The sequence below is a fragment of the Ursus arctos genome, unplaced genomic scaffold (assembly GCF_023065955.2).
Source record: "Ursus arctos isolate Adak ecotype North America unplaced genomic scaffold, UrsArc2.0 scaffold_7, whole genome shotgun sequence".
Classification (NCBI taxonomy): Eukaryota; Metazoa; Chordata; class Mammalia; order Carnivora; family Ursidae; genus Ursus; species Ursus arctos.
In genome coordinates, this window is record NW_026623089.1 from 54188802 (window position 1) to 54203375 (window position 14574).

Sequence of the window (14574 nt, forward strand, 5' to 3'; positions counted from 1 at the left end):
TTTTTTTTTATTTTAAAGATTTTATTTATTAGACAGAGAGAGAGACAGTGAGAGAGGGAACACAAGCAAGGGGAGTGTGAGAGGGAGAAGCAGGCTTCCCGCCGAGCAGGGAGCCCGATGCGGGGCTTGATCCCAGGACCCTGGGATCATGACCTGAGCCGAAGGCAGACGCTTAACGGCTGAGCCACTCAGGTGCCCCTCATTCCAGTTTCTGGCTATTACACATAAAGCCGCTGTGAGCATCCCCAGACACATTTGTGTGTCAGCATCACCTGTCACTGTGATTTCTAGGTCAAATGATGGATGTGTGCTTAGTCTCATAAGAAGCTGCCAGATTGTTTTCCAGAGTGGTTGTACCAGTTCACATGTAAGATAATTACTGCTATGTTCACATTTTATCCTGTTGAGGGTTTGCTCAGCTTGGCTCTTTTACCAGATGTGGGAATTTTTCAGTCGTATTTCTTCAAGTACTCTTTCAGCCCCAGCCCCACTCTCCATTTTTTCTGGGAGCCTGACGATACGAGGGTTAGATCCTTTGCCACCGTCCATGGGTCCGTAGGCTCTGCTTTCTTTTTCGAGTCCGTAGGCTCTGCTTTCTTTTTCGAGTCTGTAGGCTCTGTTTCAGGCTGGGTGAGTTATGTTGTTCTGCCCTTGAGTTCATGGAGCCTGTCCTCTATCATCTCCACACTCACAGTGAGCCTAGCCAGCAGGTGTTCTGTTATTATGGAACTGTTAAGCTACTGTAGTTTTAGTTCTGTAGTTTCCATTCGGTTTTTATAATTTCTATTTCTTTGCCAAGGTTTTCTATTTTGTAACTTATTTCAAGGGAATTTCTAATTGACAACCTTAACTGCAGTTTTAAGAGGCTGCTTTAAAATCCTTGTCAAGATTCATCACTGTGTTGGTGTCTGTTGTCTTTTTTTCACTTAAGTTGTGATTGTCTTCGTCCACGGTATGATGGGTTAGTTGTGTCCTAGACATTTTGTTTATTATGGTCCTATGTAAATCTTGTATTTTAGCAGGCATCCCCCACTGAGGGCTAGCTAGTGCATGGGGCTTGGCCTAATTCATTTCAATGGCAGTTTAACTTTCAGCGCTTCGCACTGTTAGCTCTGGTATGCTTGGTTTTCTCTGGTGCCGCTGGGGCTTCTGTTGGTTCCTGCAGGTGCTGCTTCAAGGCGCTGGTGTGTATCTCTTGGTGGAGGAAGGGCTTGTGGGTCCCCCAACTGGTCCTCCCAACCCACCCTACTGGGCTAATGTCCCTGGGTGAGGAGGAGAGTCTTACTTTAGGCTGCAGGGATAAAGAGGCCTCCTGTACTAGTCTACGTGCTATAGCTGGGTTTCTCCCTCAGGCTCAGCCCGACCACCCACCTAGGAAACTCTTGGGGGGAAGGGGGCGTCTCTGGGGAAGGAGAATACCTCCCTGGTGGCTTATGCCTGGCTGGACTGCCCATGACCCCCCTTGCCAGCGGGAGTCATACCACCAGACAGACTCCCATTTTCTAAGGGGGAGGAATGAGCCTATCTGGGCTGCCTTCTATTGCTAGGTCAGGGGTTGGGAAGGACTCTCCCGTGGGTGGTAGGACACACATGCCCCTGCCACTGTGCTGCTCTCAGGTCCTGGTCCCAACCAGTTTGCCGCCTTACCACTTTTCAGAGTTTTCCTATGGTCGTCTGTTTGCCATTTCCAGGGTTTGTAGCTGTACTTAGCCATGAGCAGCAGGGAAAAATGGGTCTATGCCATCTTGTCTGGACCAGAATCAGAAATGTTAGCATTCAGATTTTAGCAATATATCTCTTACTCCCTTTTGTAAGTCTATTTTTAAACGTTGCCTCAGTCACAGTCATATGTGATTTCTGAAATGATTTATTTGTTAGGATGAGAAATGGGTTTTGTAATGACACATTATACAATGTGCAGGACTTCCTAAGAATTGGCCCAAGAGTTAGGAGTCAGTCGTCAAGGTTTTTGCCAGTTTTCAATGCAGTAAATGATTGTATTTTTTCCCCGTAGACTTGCAAGTCAAATCTGACTATATCACCGTGGTTCAATCACTTAACCTACTTGAGCTTTAGTTTTTCCATCTGTAAGATGGTCATAAAGCCATCCTCACAGGGTGGAAGGAATGTCGGTAAAGGACTTCCCCAGTGCCAGGGTCCTAGACGAGGCTCGATGGAGGCTGGTTGTTCACAACTGTAATCTCAACCACAGTGAGTGTGACCGATGCATTTTTCCAGGTAAGAGAATCTGAGACATTGGCCCAGCTGTGTAAAGGGTCTGACTGCTAAATCGCACTGGAAATCCAGGTCATTTTCACCAGCACGGAGCCTAGGCCTACGTGTGCTGCAGCTGTAAAGGCAGTTCTGTCCTATCTGATCCGCATGTTTGCTCTGCAAGGGCTTAAACCGTGCTTTTGCACAGAATGTTCTTTACACTTAGAAAGAGCTGCCCCTACTGCTTTCTGGGAGTCTGGGCAGAAGGGAATTTGCTTTTATATGGACAAGAATGCTGTGCTAATCGCTTCATGGTGGGCAAGTATTTATTAAAGAATTATAAACTGGAGTCCGTTACCACACAGTTCATTATTCCCTCTGTCGGTCTTTGGAATCTTTCCTTTAGTTATTACAAAACCTTTAAATTAACAGAAAATATTCACCAGAAGTAAGATTAAGCAATGAAAACCACTAGGTTATGTGGCAATCTGAATTTAAAAAGAAGCCTGAGATCAATTTGGCAGTCTCTCAAAATTTTCAACTCACACTTACCCTTTGAGTCAGCAGTTCTGCTCTGAGAATTCATTCCAGTCGACTAAGAATAGTCAACCGAGCACACAGTGTACGGCGGCTTTGCTTAGTACAGCAAAACCTGGGAAGTAGCTAGCTGTCCACTTGAGAGTGGCTAAATGTGTTCTCAGTACCATGCAGCAGTTAATAAAGTCACTCCAGGGGCTGATAGGGAAAAGATACTCAAAACACACAAGCGATAAGAGAAGACGGCTGTACTCCGGGCAGCCGACTGCGGCCCGTGGGCCAAAGCCCGCCCGCTCACCAGTGAGGCCTCGGAACAGCCACGCCCATTCGTTTGTGAGTTGTGGCTGCCTTCGAGCTGCAGGGGAGAGTTTAGTAGTTGGGACAGAGACCATATGGCCTGCAGAGCGGAAAAATATTTACTATTCAACATGTTCCTGAAGACATTGCCAATCCCTGCTCTATCCTATGATGCTATTCGTGTTTTTCACAAAGCGAGCGTGGGGGGAAAGAGATGCATTCGCGGGTACGCTTGTATGGGCACAGATAATTACTGGAAACCAACCAACCAACCACATAACCAGATAACGAGGATTATCTCAGGGGTGGGAATGTAGAGATAAGCGTGGAAGAAGCGGGTCCAGGGAGTTTCCTTCCACTTAATAAGATTCTGTGCTCTTTGAATTATTTTTCTAAAATAATTTTAATTTTTTTTTTTAAGAAAATCAAATGAAGTAGGAGAACACCAATGGACAGTGCTCAGCACAGCCTGCGGCAGAGGGCTCCCAGCTCAAGGCAGCCTCTCTCCCTGGGGTCCTCGAACCACCAGCACTGAATCACCTGAGATATTTGTGAACAATAAAGAAATACATACAATACATATAATATACATATTATATATGATTGATAACATATCTCTATATATAGATACATATAAATATCTCCTACTGAACTACAACTGGGAGGGGCTAGGCCCTGAAATCTAATTTTGTTTGTTTTTAAAGATTTTATTTATTTATTTGACAGAGACAGCCAGCGAGAGAGGGAACACAAGCAGGGGGAGTGGGAGAGGGAGAAGCAGGCTCATAGCGGAGGAGCCTGACGTGGGGCTCGATTCCAGAACGCCAGGATCACGCCCTGAGCCGAAGGCAGACACGTAACGACTGCGCCACCCAGGCGCCCCTGAAATCTAATTTTGAACCAGTTCCCCTCAGGTAATTCTAACATATCTCCATGTTTGAAACCACTGCTCCAGTTATAAAGCTCATAAATTAGCGAAAGAGTTCTCAGCGGGTTGTAATATAGTTAGTGTGAAATAATCAGCAAACATCTACCACAGCAACAGCAGCCACAAAAATAGCTCCCGTTTGTGGGGCACCTGGCCGGCTCAATCAATAGAGCGTGTGCCTCTTGATCTCAGGGCTGTGAGTTCGAGCCCCATGTCGGGTGCAGAGATTACTTAAAAACAAATCTTTAAACAAATAGCTCCCGTTTGAGAGTCCTTACTGAATAAGCGTCAGGCCCGTTCTACACGCTTTATGTACTTCATCTCATTTAACTCACTTGCAGCGTGGAACTAGGGAGGCCAAGTGAGCTGCCTGAGGTCTCTGGGCGTCTCGGGCCTGGCCCTTCGCGAAGGGCTGGGAATGTGACACCCTCCCAGCACCACGGCTCTCCCCAGTGACAAGCTGGTCTCCTCTTTCACCTGGCAAGCCACATAAAACTGGCTGCACTTTGTCAGGTGATCTCAAGAGACCAACGGGCTGGGTCACCTTCCATGCACAACTTCCATTCCTGGGAGTTAAGGGGCTTGACCTGGGTGCCCCGGAAGGCCTCTTCCAGCTGACATCCACACCTCCAGCTTGGGCAGTACCGCGGATGTTCCCGTGGCACGTGTGGCTCCCCACTGCTGCACCCATGCCCCGGGGGCCACTCTCCCCCTGCTCCTTCCCTGCGGAGGCATTCCTGCTTCAAGTCCACTTCCCTAGCATCCCTGTCTCTCCCCCTAGCTGATTAAAATGCATCACAAGCCCGGAACGGATCCCTCAACAGTCTGCCAGCTGCTCGCAGGCAGAGGCCGTGTTTGTGCCGTGTCATCCAGCACAGCACTGAGTCCACAGTGGGAGTTCAGTAACAACCCGCTGCTTCTCGAATGGCTTTGCAAATAGAAACATAAGGGCGTCATTGTACAGCTCAAGTTGACAGCCAGCAGCCGGTGCCTGCCTGCTTCCACTGAGGGTCTGAGAGGGCCCCATCAGGGAGTGATGCATGCATGGCCTTCCACACAGGGGCTCCAGCACCCCACGGTGACACAGCCTGTGCCCAGGGGTCCTGAAGCCACAGCTCAGACGCTGTGCAGAGACGTGTGGCTTCGATTTTACTGGAGGGTGAATAATCACAAGGTTATTCATAGGTTCAAAGACACAGACATGCTGTGGTTTCAAATGCCGGCTTTCCACGAATTCTGAAGAGAAACGTGCTATTGCAGGGCAATTTGCCATCTGTGGTTCCGTCCTGGGGCTGCGGCACCAGATCCGTGGAGCCAAAGCTGATCGTCCTCTGGTCTTGGAGTAAATTCAGAGGCGGTTTGCAGAGCACTTTAGGAAAGAGCTCTATGCGGCCAGGGCCGAGTCCTGAGTTCTGGCTCTGGTGACATCGGGCAGATCTTTTTACTTCCCTGGGCCTCAGGGTCCTCATTTTGTATGATACAGTAGTCGACTCCTGCCTCGAGCACGTATTTTACCATGGAAGGTATTGTGTCTTTATGATCTGCTAGAGTCCCGTGGAGCAGGGAACAAAGGGTGGGAACAAAGTTTCTCTCTGTGTCTGGCACTGGGCTGAGAGCTGGGGTGACAGAAAACCACAATTTCACACTCTTTGCCTTCAAGAAGTTCCCTGGTACGGCGGTACACTAGAAAGTGACTGGAGGCGTGGAGAAACTGACCTCCTCATACACTGCTGGTGGGAATGCAAAATGGTGCGGCCGCTTTGGAAAATGCAGTTTCTCGAAAAGCTCAACATAGTGGTGTTACCACATCACCTAGCGACTCCACCCCTAGGTATAGACCAAGAGAGATGTGTCCATAAAAATGTGTACATATGTTCATAGCAGCATTACTCGTAACAGCCAAAAAGTGTAAACCACTCCAAACGTCCATCAGCTGATGAATGGAAGTAAAATGTGGTATAACCATGAAGCGGGTATTATGCAGCCATGAAAAGGAATGAACTATGGGCACGCGCTACAACTTAGATGAATCTAGAAAACGTGATGCTGAGTGAAAGAAGCCAGGCACCAAAATCATATCTTATATGATTCCATTCCATGAAAGTCTAGAATACAAAAATCCCATCAGGACAGAAAGTAAACTAGTGGTTGCCAGAGGCCGGAGGGGGAGTGGGACTAATGGGCATGGGGTTTCTTTGGGGGATGCTGAAAATATTCTAAAATTGGGGTGATGCCTGCCCAAGTCAACATACTGAAAATCACTGATTTGTACACTGCAAATGGGTGAGTTTGAGGACATGTGAATTACATCTCAATAAAGTCATCATGAAAAAACCAAAACCAACCTAGGAGGTGCTGTAATGGTAGAAAAGAAGTCGAGGGACAATACGGGAAGGGGCCACGTGGGAAAGGCTGCCTAGGGGGAGTTTGCTTGACCTGGGTCTTGAGCAACAAGGCACAGAAGAGATGGAAAGTGTCCCAGACAGAGGGAACAGCCCGTGCAAAGGAAGGTATCCTAAGGCTGAAAAGGATGTTGATGATAATATTCAACTTTTATTGAATGTTTGGATTGTGCCAGCAAACTGAAATTATATAATCTTATTTAATCTTCATAAAAGTCATTGCTTCAGTTACTGAACACACTTCATCAGACACCTGCTATATGCCAGGAACTGTGCTAGCCACCAGAGACGCTATAATGAGGTAGACACTATCATTACCCATTGTAGGCAAATTAAGATTACACCAGTTACAGATTACACCCGAAGTTACAGAATAAATAAGTTGAGGAACTGGGATTCAAACCCAGGCAGTCTGATTCCAGAGCCCATTCTCAAAAGATGGTCTTTTATACATCCCTATAAATAGTAATCATTTAGTCTAAATGCATAAATACCATCACACATTTCTCCCTTCCTCGCCCTCTTATTCTTTCTCAATCTTTTTCTTTTCCCAGTTTGGTTGAGACAACACGGACAGGTAACATCAACTCATGTTGATGAGATACACTTATGCACTATGAAAGGATTACCGTCAGCTCACACCTCCAACATGTCACCTCACATGATCACCGTTTCTTTTTTGTGGTGAGAACATTTAAGATCTACTCTCTTAGGGGCGGCTGGGTGGCACAGCGGTTAAGCGTCTGCCTTCGGCTCAGGGCGTGATCCCGGCGTTATGGGATCGAGCCCCACATCAGGCTCCTCCGCTGGGAGCCTGCTTCTCCCACTCCCCCTGCTTGTGTTCCCTCTCTCGCTGGCTGTCTCTATCTCTGTCGAATAAATAAATAAAATCTTTAGCAACTCTTAGCAACTATCAGGTATAAAATACAGTATTATTAACTATAATCACCATGCTCTACCTTAGATCCCCAGAAATTATTTATAACTGGAAGTTTGTGCCCTTTGACCAGTATCTCCCTAGTTCCCTACCCTTCTGCCCCTGGTAACCACCACTCTACTCTGTTTCTAGGAGTTTGGCTCTTTTGGATTCTATATATGAGTGATATCATACAGTATTTACTTTTTCTGGTTTATTTCACTCAGCATAATGTCTCCAAGCTCATCCATGTTGTCACAAATGGCAGGATTTCCTTCTTATGGCTGAATAATACTTCATTGTGGATACATATCACATCTTCTTTAGCCATTCAACAATTGATGGGCATTTAGGTCGTTTCCTTATCTTGGCTATTGTGAATAATGCTGCAGTGAACTTGGGAGTGCAGATATCTCTTTAAGATCATGTTTTTATCTTCTTTGGATATGCCAGAAATGGAATAGCTGGGTCATATGGTAGTTCTATTCTTTATTTTTTGAGGAACCTCCATACTGTTTTCATTCCAACAGTGCACAAGGGTGCCCTTTTCTCCACATCCTCGCCCACACTTATCTCCTGTCTTTTTGATAATATCCATTCTAAAAATGTTAAGTACATTCACTTTTTGATAATATCCATCTAAAAATGGATCAAATCCATTCTAATTCTCTCATTGTGGTTTTGACTTGCATTTCCCGGGTGACTAGTGATGTCCTACCTTCTCATGCGCCTATTGACCATCTGTATGTCTTCTCTGGAACCACGTCTGTTCAGATCCTCTGCCCATCTTTTTTTTTTAAAGATTTAATTTATTTATTCGACAGAGATAGAGACAGCCAGCGAGAGAGGGAACACAGCAGGGGGAGTGGGAGAGGAAGAAGCAGGCTCACAGCGGAGGAGCCTGATGTGGGGCTCGATCCCATAACACCGGGATCACGCCCTGAGCCGAAGGCAGACGCTTAACCGCTGTGCCACCCAGGCGCCCCCCTCTGCCCATTTCTTAATCAGATTGTTTTTTTGCTATTGAGTTGTATGAGTTCTTTTTATATTTTGGATATTAACCCCTTATCAGATATATGATTGGCAAGTATTTCTCCCATTCCATAGGTTGCCTTTTAATTTTATTTTTGTATATTCCCTGCCCCAGCCCTGGAACCAGCCATTTCTCCAAGGAGCCTTGATTCCTTTTATCAGAGAATGGTATTAGAAACCAAGATCTGGGTGCTAGGTGTGCTTATTGCTACTGAGTTGCTGTTGCTTCTAGGTCCTCTCAGCTGACAGAGCAAGGAAATGTATGTGTGTATACCAACCTGTGTGTATACATGTATCTATAAATATTGACATATACAGCCATCTATATCTGTATTAAGCTAAACATGAGTTCATACTGATGCCTCCAGCTCTAAACCTGCTCCTCCAAAGCCACAACCTACACCTGGATAGGCTCCTTCAACGAAGGGGAAGAAGGGATCCAAAGAGAAAAAAGGGAAATCCAGTGCTGGAGGATGGGAATAACCCTGCAGAAAATGGAGATGCCCAAACGGACCAGGCACAGAAAGCTGAAAATGCCGGAGGTTCCATGCTTGGTTCAGCAGCACATACACGAAAATGGGAACGGAAGGGAGGAGATTAGCATGGCCCCTGCACAAGCAAGACACGCAAATCCGTGAAAATGCTGGAGGCACCAAGTGAAATGTGTGTTAAATTTTTTTAGGAGCACCCAGCTGGCTCAGTCAGAGAAGCATGTGACTCTTGATCTCGGGTTATGAGTCTGAGCCCCATTTTGGGTGTAGGCATTACTTAAATAAAACTTAAAAAAAAATCTTTTAAATGTGGTTGATGGACACCTGGGTTACTTTCACCTCTTGACTACTGTTAATGATGCTCCTGTGAACATGGGTGTACACATACATCTCTTTGAGACCCTGCTTCCAATTCCTTGGGATAAATAACAAAGAAATGGAATTGCTAGATCAGATGGTAGTTCTATTTTCGACTTTGTGAGCAACCCCCGTTCTGTTTTCTACAGTGGCTGCACCATTTTACATTCCCACCAACAGTGCCCAAGGACTCCAATATCTCCACCCCTCGCCAACACTTTTCTGTTTTTGTTTCGTTTTTGAGTCTAGCCATCCTCACGGGCGAGGTGATGTCTTATGTCAGCTCGATTTGCAATTATCTGATGATTAATGATGTTGGGCATCTTTTCATGTTTCTTGGCCATTTACAGATCTTTTCAAGCCCTTTGCCCATTTCTGTTTTCTTTTTGAGAGTGCTATATTTGATTGGAATGTAATATTATGTGACATCACTGATACAAAGATAAGGCATTATTCTTAATACAAACAGGACAAAAAAGGCTTGAAAATCTCCCTGAGCATTACAGTGTATATGCCTTGATCTAGTTTTTCGGGGAGTTGAAGGTAATTTCACTGAAGACCCAGGGAGCTCTGATTTGCCTTTTTTTCTGAGTCATCTTGAAAAGAGCGAGTGAAGGGGCATTTTTGCTTATTAGGTTCCTCAACTCTTACAAGGATATAACAAGGGACGAAGAAAGTAATATACTATTCAGAAGGACACGGAATTTATTTGGAATAAAAGTACAATAGGAAAAAATAGTTATCTTTTAGTGATTTTTCTGACTCCAAAACCCATCCAATTTTGGAAGGATTCCCTGTCCAGGGGGAAATCTAAGGTAAAACTTTTTTGTATAACTATAATGACCAAGCCAATTAGAACTCAGACATACAGAAATTTATAAAAACATATTTCAGGAAAGGACTTCAAGTTAGATACCCTTTCCCACTCCTTTGTAAGCTGGGGAATATTCAGTTTCTTTAAGAAGTAAATTTTTTTCTAATTGCCTCTAGATACTGTCAAAGGGGAAGCATTTGGAAATGTTAACACTTCATCTCCTCAAATTTTAAAATAGATTGCTTTTTGGGGTGCCTGGTTGGCTTAGTCAGTGAAGTGTCTGACTCTTGATTTCGGCTCAGGTCATGATCTCAGGGGCGTGAGAGTGAGCCCTGCATCCAGGCTTCGCCCTGAGCCCGCTTAAGATTCTCTCTCTCCCTCTCTCTTTGCCCCTCCCCCCAAATAAAAATAAAATTAAATAACATAAAATAAAATAGATTGCTTTTCAGGATGATTTTTCTTTTCTTTTCTTTTTTTTTTAAAGATTTTATTTATTTATCCGACAGAGATAGAGACAGCCAGCGAGAGAGGGAACACAGTCAGGGGGAGCGGGAGAGGAAGAAGCAGGCTCATAGCGGAGGAGCCTGATGTGGGGCTCGATCCCATAACGCCGGGATCACGCCCTGAGCCGAAGGCAGACGCTTAACCGCTGTGCCACCCAGGTGCCCCTTCTTCCCTCCTTCCTTCCTTCCTTCCTTCCTCTCTTTCCCCTCTTTCCCCTCTTTCTTTCTTCTTTTTTTTTAAGATTTTATTTATTTATTTGACAGAGATAGACACAGCCAGCGAGAGAGGGAACACAAGCAGGGGGAGTGGGAGAGGAAGAAGCAGGCTCATAGCGGAGGAGCCTAATGTGGGGCTCGATCCCAGAACGCCGGGATCACACCCTGAGCCGAAGGCAGACGCTTAACCGCTGTGCCACCCAGGCGCCCCTTCAGGATGATTTTTCTTTTTTCTTTTTTTTTTTTTTTAATTTATTTATTCGACAGAGATAGAGACAGCCAGTGAGAGAGGGAACACAAGCAGGGGGAGTGGGAGAGGAAGAAGCAGGCTCATAGCGGAGGAGCCTGATGTGGGGCTCGATCCCACAACGCTGGGATCACGCCCTGAGCCGAAGGCAGACGCCTAACCGCTGTGCCACCCAGGTGCCCCCAGGATGATTTTTCTAATCAACATTATATGAAATCCTCCAGATGACAAAGGTCAAATGTTTCTTTCTTTTTTTTTTTCTTTTCTTAAGATCTGAACCAACTTTTAAGTATTGACACAGACGGTATTCCAGTTTTTACCACTGAGCAGAAAAGGATAATTGATTTTCACCATCTATGCCTTTTGGGATCCCCGGTCTCTCCTCTCCTTCACAGCCACATTTCTAATGGCATTGTCTAGGGTCACTGCCCCATCTCTTCCTCTCCTCGTCTCTTCTTAGGTCATTCCAGTCCAGCGCCCATCCCCATTACTCCCCAAAACTGCACTTATCAGGCTCGCCCACTACCTCCATGTTGACAATTCCAATAGATGCTGTGACGGTTTGTTTTATGCGTCAACTTGACCGGACTAAGGGATGCCCAGGTAGGTGGTAAAATATTTCTGGGTGTGTCTGTGTGGGTGTTTCTGGAAAAGATTAGCATTTGACTCAGTAGACTGAGTAAAGAGATCTGTCCTCACCAATGTGGGTGGGCATCACCCAATCCCCTGAGGATTCAAATGGGCCAAAAATGCAAAGGAAGGGCGAATTCTCTTTCTCTCTTCTTGAGCTGGGTCATCCACCTTTCCTACCCTCAGACATCAGAGCTCCTGTTCTAGGGCCTTCAGACTTCAGGGCAGACACCAGCAGCCCCCTGATTCTCCACTCCAAGGCCTTCGGGCTTGGCCTGAACCATACCACCAACTTTCCTGGTTCTCCAGCTTGCAGATGGCAGATCTGGGACATCCTGGCTTCCATAACATGTGAGCCAATTCCTCTAATAAATCTCCTCATATATGTGTGTGTGTATATATATATATATATATATATATATATATATATATATATATACTACTGGTATGCAAAGTACTCACCCCAACATACAGCCATGACTGACACATGTTTTTCAATCTCCATTTTAGCTTCTGAGTCCTGTCTACCTAATAATATTGAGCGTGTGTAGGGGAGTAAGAATACAGTGGGGGAGAATTACATAAAATTCCTCTGTTTCTATTATTGGTTTATTATCCTAAAAGACCCATTTATATTTCTTTTCCTGTGAATTGTCTGGTCTTATTCTTTGCCTATCTTTCTAAAAAAAATTTTTTTTGAGATTTTATTTATTTTGGAGAGAGAGAGCATGCAAGCAGGGGGAGGGCAGATGGTGAGGGAGAGGCAGAGAATTCCAGGCAAACTCGCACCAAGTACAGAGCCTGATGCAGGGCTTGATCCCGCGACCACAGATCTTGACCTAAGCCAAAGCCAAGAGTCAAACGCTCGACCTAGTGAGTGCCAAGGCACCCCTCCTTGCCTATCCTTCTAACAACAGTTAAGTCTTTTTCATATTAACCTTTCACTTGTGATGTGATTATGCATATTTTTTCCCAACTTTCTGTCTTTTGGGTTTATGGTGTCATCACTGTTACGTCAGCACTATTCTGTCATTTAAAACTTTCCCATTTTCCTGTAGTTGAATTTGTCAATCTTTTCTTTTTTTAGTTAGAAACTACAGGTTTACTTTCTTATTTTGACAAAGACATAACAGACAAAAAACAAAAATAAAAACCCAAACAAGCAGACATATCAATATAGAAAACCACGAAAAGAAAACACGTGGTTAGATGTTGGAAAGCAAGGCTGGGCTCAAGCAGCCTTCCAGTCAAATACAACTACAAGTTTTGCCTAAGTACTTAGGCAATATTTTTGTTTGTTTGTTTTTAAGTATGGCGCTTGAACTCATGACCCTGAGATTAAGACCTGAGTTGAGATCAAGAGTTGGATGCTTAACCAATGGCGCCACCCAGGTGCCCCTATGTTTTTTGGGTTTTTTGACTACCTATTGTCCCAACCCTTTTATTATTTATTGTTAAACACATAATTGAAACATTTATTGAAAACATACTCTGGAAAAATTGCTTACATGTACAACATCCCTCTTTCACTCCTTTAAGAGTTGGGTACGCTGTGGCCTGGGGTATCTGTCAACTTGCTCAAGGCTGCCCATTTGGTAAGGAGAGTGTGCAGCTCTCCTGATAATTTGCCTGTGTGCTCCTTCCTTCCTCTTGAGCCCCCCAAGCCATCCTTGTGATGTGGGACCCTCCCACCCCAACCTCTTGTAGCCAGCCTTCTATCCTCTGAGTATTACTGGAGTGGCCAGATGCCACTTCAATTTTATTTCTGCACATATTTGGGTCTATGTCTGTATTTTGTTCTAATTGGTTTGTTTGGCTTTTCCTGCACTAGTACCAAAGTGTTTTCTTTAACGATTTTATTTACTTAGAGAGAGAAAGAGAGAGAGGGCATGAGCAGGGGGAGGAGCAGAAGGACAATCAGAAGGACAATCAGACTCCCTCCCTGCTGAGCGGGGAACCTGATGTGGGATTCAATCCCACGACCCTGGCATCATGACCTGAGCGGAAGGCAGACGCTAAACCACTGAACCACCCAGGTGCCCTCCCCAGAGTGTTTTAATTACGAAGGATCTATAATATATTCGAGTATCTGATAGTGCTAGTTCCCCCTCCTTGTTCTTTTTCAGAGCCCGTTTGTTCCCTGAAGAGTCTTATTTTTCCATTTGAATTTTAGGAAAAAACAGGGTAGTTTAAAACACACACACACGAACCTATTAATCCTATTAGTACTTTTATGGGAATTGTGTTAAATTTATAACTGTACTTAAGGAGGATCGAGATGTTTATGATACTGGGTCTTACTATCCAAAAACATCATTCATCTTATCGTTTGACTTAGTTTTCCTATCTGTAAAATTGGAGTAATAATACCAATCTCGTAGGGCTGCCTTCAGAATTAAATGAGAAAATGCTTGGGAAGGAAGAGCAGAAGCCAGCGTGCTGCTCTGCCACTTCCTAGCCTATGAACTTGGGCTTGGTTACTGGATTATTCTGAACCTCGGTTCTCTCATTTGCAAAAAGGGGATCATAACAGTATCTGCTTCATAAGGGCTGTAATCGAGGTCAAATACGAGGAGGCACGCATGCAAAGTACTCAGTGCAATCCCTGGAACGTAAGCCCTCAATGAATATTGGCCGTTCTTCCAAAACATAGGCTATGGTAGAGAACTGTGACTGAAAGCAAAGGCTTTCTGGGCTCCACCCCAGGTGGCCCCAGGTGGAAGGCTGTCGGGGCAACTCTTCTGTCCGAGAACGTACCTAGCCGTCTGCCGCCGCTCGCGATTTTGCCCGACCATCTGCGACGGCAGTCGGACTTGAAGCCGCGATCCCGAGCTGCTTTCTGGGTGCACCGCGAGCCTCCCGGCTCCCGCCCCGCCCCCGGAGCCGCGGCGCTGCCACGTCTCACGCGCCCGGCTCTCCGCACGGCAGGGAGCGGGGCCAAGTGCGGCCCGCCCCCAGGAACGCTCGGCGCGCCTGAGCCCCGCCCCTCC

At 45.5% G+C, this 14574-nt stretch overlaps 1 long non-coding RNA gene and 1 pseudogene across 1 annotated transcript; one reads left to right on the forward strand and one right to left on the reverse strand.

The window, feature by feature from the left end:
• LOC130543010 (uncharacterized) lies at positions 1–14469 on the reverse strand. Its single transcript, XR_008957987.1, has 2 exons — positions 14342–14469; positions 1–5592 (listed from the first exon to the last, which is right to left on the reverse strand). It is a non-coding gene; the product is annotated as an uncharacterized LOC130543010 (long non-coding RNA).
• Positions 8874–9006, forward strand: LOC113259311 (U6 spliceosomal RNA; annotated as a pseudogene).
• Positions 14470–14574: the final 105 nt, after the last annotated feature.